This window comes from Coregonus lavaretus, assembly GCF_964263955.1.
Source record: "Coregonus lavaretus genome assembly, contig: HAP1_SCAFFOLD_1211, whole genome shotgun sequence".
NCBI lineage: Eukaryota > Metazoa > Chordata > Actinopteri > Salmoniformes > Salmonidae > Coregonus > Coregonus lavaretus.
Genome location: NW_028161957.1, coordinates 137,527 through 143,176, shown reverse-complemented (window position 1 = coordinate 143,176; position 5,650 = coordinate 137,527).

Here is a 5,650-nt window from a genome sequence, read left to right as displayed (position 1 = left end):
GGAAGGAATATGGAGACCAGGGTTAAAGGAGGGTTGAAGGAGACTAGTTTTAACAGAAGGTAGATGGAGAGTAGGGTTAAAGGAGGGTTGAAGGAGACTAGTTTTAACAGAAGGTAGATGGAGACCAGGGTTAAAGGAGGGTTGAAGGAGACTAGTTTTAACGGAAGGTAGATGGAGAGTAGGGTTAAAGGAGGGTAGAAGGAGACTAGTTTTAACGGAAGGTAGATGGAGAGTAGGGTTAAAGGAGGGTTGAAGGAGACTAGTTTTAACAGAAGGTAGATGGAGACCAGGGTTAAAGGAGGGTTGAATGAGACTAGTTTTAACAGAAGGTAGATGGAGACCAGGGTTAAAGGAGGGTAGAAGGAGACTAGTTTTAACGGAAGGTAGATGGAGACCAGGGTTACAGGAGGGTAGAAGGAGACTAGTTTTAACGGAAGGTAGATGGAGACTAGGGTTAAAGGAGGGTTGATGGAGACTAGTTTTAACGGAAGGTAGATGGAGACCAGGGTTAAAGGAGGGTAGAAGGAGACTAGTTTTAACGGAAGGTAGATGGAGACTAGGGTTAAAGGAGGGTTGAAGGAGACTACTTTTAACGGAAGGTAGATGGAGACCAGGGTTAAAGGAGGGTTGAAGGAGACTAGTTTTAACGGAAGGTAGATGGAGAGTAGGGTTAAAGGAGGGTTGAAGGAGACTAGTTTTAACGGAAGGTAGATGGAGACCAGGGTTAAAGGAGGGTAGAAGGAGACTAGTTTTAACGGAAGGTAGATGGAGAGTAGTGTTAAAGGAGGGTTGAAGGAGACTAGTTTTAACGGAAGGTCGATGGAGAGTAGGGTTTTGAGGGCGTGAACTGGTATGGTAAGATTACCTAGTGGGGACAGTAACTGAAAGGTGGCTGGTTCGAATACCTGAGCCGTCAAGGTAAAGATCTGTCTGTGCCCTTAAGCAAGGCACTTATACCTGATTTGCTCCAGGGGGCGCCGTACTACTATGACCCTGTAAAACAACACATTTCACTGCATCTATCTGTTGTCTGTTTACAAATATTGTATTTATTTATTACAACAGTTAATTTAACAATGCTGGTTATAAATGTTGTTGACATTCATCAAAGGACACCTTGACTTGCATTACACTCTCACTCCAGAAAAATATTCTCATGAAATCATATGACTTATAGTTAGAGAAAAGGATTCCTGTGAACGTGGCCTGCTACAAGCAGGAAACCAGTTATGGATGTGTGATCTATCTTGGCATCTTTTTGGGGTAACCACATTGGAACATTCCAACATTCATCTTTAAGGACATGAACTGGCAGAACAGGTTTCAGCAAAGTATGGAGTCATTGTTTTCAGGAAGGTGTCTCCATGGCGATAGGAGGGACAGGAGGCAGACTAAGGGCAAGGGAAGCCACCTGAACTACTGCCCTACAAAGGCAAAGAGCAGTCTACGCAAACAGTGAATCTGAGAAAAATGGCTTTAAAGTTTGGTTTTTTGTCCAATCATATCAACCATGACCACTGATCTGACCTATGACCCCTTAAATGCTGATACTGCACTCTGCCTTTTTATGACCTTAAACAGCTGTATGGATCATGCAGAAGCAAAGTGCAGTATGTAGAAATCTAAATGTGTTCATCCAGCTTTCTTGTTGTTTTTCTGTTTGATGGAAACAGTTTGAGAGTTGTAACTATATTCCAACTGTATTTAATGCTGTTATGTAGTCGTGTTTTCATGTTTGCAATGTTGTATTGGAGTAGGCCTAACCCTCACCAATATTTCTGTTGATGGAGAGAGACACCAGACAAGACATAGAGACAGCAACAGAAGAATAGGATATGATGGAGAGAGACATCAGACAAGACATAGAGACAGCAACAGAAGAATAGGATATGATGGAGAGAGACACCAGACAAGACACAGAGACAGCAACAGAAGAATAGGATATGATGGAGAGAGACACCAGACAAGACATAGAGACAGCAACAGAAGAATAGGATATGATGGAGAGAGACACCAGATAAGACACAGAGACAGCAACAGAAGAATAGGATATGATGGAGAGAGACACCAGACAAGACACAGAGACAGCAATAGAAGAATAGGATATGATGGAGAGAGACACCAGACAAGACACAGGGACAGCAATAGAAGAACAGGATATGATGGAGAGAGACAGAACAGGCCATAACAGAAGAAAATAGACACAGGAGACAGTAACAAACTGGAACCTGAGACAGCAACAGACAAGACACAGACAGCAACAGACAAGACACAGACAGCAACAGACAAGACACAGACAACAGACAAGACACAGACAGCAACATTCAATTTACAGACAGCAACAGACAGGACACAGACAGCAACAAACAAGACATAGACAACTGTCAGGTTTTGGCCATGACTGTTCGGGTTTTGGTCACTAGATGTCCCCATTGCACCTTTTTTGTACCTTTTGTTTTTTCTTGATCTAATTATTGTTTGCACCTGTAGGTCATTCCCTTGTTAGTATTTAAACCCTGTGTGTTCCTCAGTTCCTTGCTCAGTGTTTGTAAGTTAGCACCCAGCCCCAGCCCAAGCCTTGTGTTATATGGATATTTCTCTGGTGGGATTTTTACCACTTTGTGGAGTTTCTTTGTTTTTTGGAGGTTTTCCTCTTTGTGCCTCTTGGCTTTATTTTTGGACATTGTGGATTTAGTTTCTTTGCCTGAGGATTTTGTTCTTTATTAAACCACCATCTCTAGTACTGCTGTGTCTGCCTCATCTTCTGGGTTCTGACAATTATTAGTGACTGTTTCTCGCACCGGGTCGTGACAGAAACACTGAGCCATTATTATGAACCCAGAGGCAGCCAGTACCCAGGATTTTTTTTCCATGCTGTCCCACCAAGAGGGGACTGTCCAACGCCACGAAGCTGCTCTGGTTCAGCAAGAGGCCTTAATGGCTAGACATTCTCAACTTCTGTCAGAGATGCTGACTTCCATAAAGCAGATTTCGGATCGACTTTACCCGGCAACCGCTTCTGCTCCAGTTCATCCGATTTAAGGGCTCCTGGCAGTTAATCCCCTGGCGGAACCTCGTCTGCCGCCTCCTCAACGGTTCTCAGGGGACCCAAGTGTTTGTAAGGGGTTTTTCACCCAATGTTCTCTCTCCTTTGAGCTGCAACCATCGTCGTTTCCCACCGACCGGTCCAAGATAGCATATATCATCACCCTGCTGTCGGAAAAGGCTCTAGCCTGGGCTACTGCTGTGTGGGATGCCCAAAGTCCCTGCTGTGCCAGCTACTCTAACTTTGCTGAAGAATTCAAGCGAGTGTTTCAAGGTCCTACCAACGGCCCTGACTCAGCCAAACAGCTCCTGACTCTCCGCCAAGGTCGGCGCAGCGTGACGGACTATGCCATCCAGTTCCGCACTGTGGCAGCAGCAAGTGGCTGGAACGACGAGGCGCTCACAGTGTGTTTTTTGAAGGGTCTTTCTGACACCATCCAAGATGAACTGGCCACTCGGGAACCACCGGACAACCTCGAGTCCCTTATCAAGTTGGCTTCACGCATAGACCAGCGTCTGAGAGAGAGAGAACAAAACCATAGACCGCTCACCCTAGTTCCTATCGGTTCCAACTCCGAGTCTCCACCTTTATCCTCGCTGGCTCCACCAGAACCCATGCAGGTTGGACGCATCTCCCAGGCTGAGAGAGACCGCCGAATGAGGGAGCGATGCTGTCTATATTGCGGCAAACCGGGCCATTTCCGCTCCACGTGTCCCGGGCTCCAGGGAAACGCACTCTCCCGTGCAGGCCTGGGAGGACTGTAACGGGAAACATAACCTCCTCCCATCTATCCAACTCCCGCCTGCTCATTCCTGTTACCCTTTCCTGGGACGACCACGAGGTTTCTCTTCAAGCCTTGGTAGACTCTGGAGCCGCAGGTAACTTCATGGATGGGATCTGGGCGAAGGAGAATGGCGTTCCTTCTGAACCTCTAAGTGACCCCATAAGGGTTACTACGTTGGATAGAAGTCCTTTGGGATCTGGACTTGTCACTCGTGCCACTACCCCCTTACGACTTTCAGTTTCCCAACACAAGGAAGTGATGAACTTTCATCTGATCGCCTGTTCCGAGTTTCCTCTCGTCCTTGGCTATCCCTGGCTTCACAGCCATAACCCTCACATCGACTGGTCTGTGGGCACTATCAAGCAGTGGGGTCCCACGTGCCAAGCCACTTGTATCTTCCCGAGTTCCCAGAGTTCTCCTTCCGAGTCTCTAGAATCCATCGACTTGTCCCGAGTTCCCGAGTGTTACCATGACCTCAAACTGGTATTTAGCAAACAGAGGGCCACCAAACTACCACCCCATAGACCTTACGATTGCACCATCGACCTGTTACCGGGGACCTGCCCTCCCAGGGGTCGGATCTTTTCCCTTTCTCCTCCCGAACGAGCTGCTATGGATACCTACATCAAGGACGCTCTGACAGCAGGCCTCATGCGTCCATCTACCTCGCCGGCGGGAGCAGGGTTTTTCTTTGTGGCCAAGAAAGACGGCGGATTACGACCTTGCATCGACTACCGGGGACTCAATGCCATAACCGTCCGTAACCGCTACCCGCTACCTCTTATGGCCACAGCCTTTGAGCTGCTCCAGGAAGCAGTTGTCTTCACTAAGCTTGACCTGCGGAACGCATACCATCTTGTGCGGATCAAACCCGGGGACGAGTGGAAGACCGCTTTCAACACGCCTACTGGTCACTACGAATACTCGGTGATGCCCTTCGGCCTGACCAACGCTCCGGCTGTGTTCCAAGCGCTCATAAACGATGTGCTTAGGGATATGCTTAACATCTTCGTGTTTGTGTACTTGGATGACATCCTCATCTTTTCGAGCTCCCTTCAAGAACACACTAAGCATGTCAGACAAGTGCTCAAACGCCTCCTAGACAGCCATTTGTACGTTAAGCCGGAGAAGTGTGAATTCCATTCCTCTCGAGTACAATTCCTGGGATTTATAGTGGAACCCGGACGAGTCCAGATGGACCCCAAGAAGGTAGAGGCGGTAGCGGATTGGCCCACCCCCAAGTCCGTTAAGGAAGTTCAACGTTTCCTGGGCTTCACCAACTTTTACCGCAAGTTCATCAAGAACATCAGCTCGGTGGCAGCCCCTCTCTCGGCGGTAACCAAGGGTGGCAACACAAGGTTTCTGTGGGGAAGAGAAGCTGAGACGGCCTTCCAAGGACTCAAGCAGCGCATCCTCTCTGCTCCCATCCTGACACTACCAACGGCGGAGGAACCTTTTGTGGTGGAGGTAGACGCATCAGAGGTTGGGGTTGGAGCTGTCCTGTCTCAGAGGGGTGAAGACAAGAAGCTTCATCCTTGCGCCTTCTTCTCTCACCGGCTTACCCCGGCCGAGAGGAATTACGATGTGGGGGACCGTGAACTCCTAGCGGTTAAGATGGCATTGAAGGAATGGAGACACTGGCTCGAGGGGGCTTCTCAACCGTTTCAAGTGCTTACGGACCACAAGAATCTGGAGTATATCCAGCAGGCGAAGCGGTTGAACGCCAGACAAGCTCGATGGTCTCTTTTCTTCAGCCGATTTCAGTTTATCCTCACCTATAGACCCGGGTCGAAGAATCTCAAACCGGACGCTTTGTCACG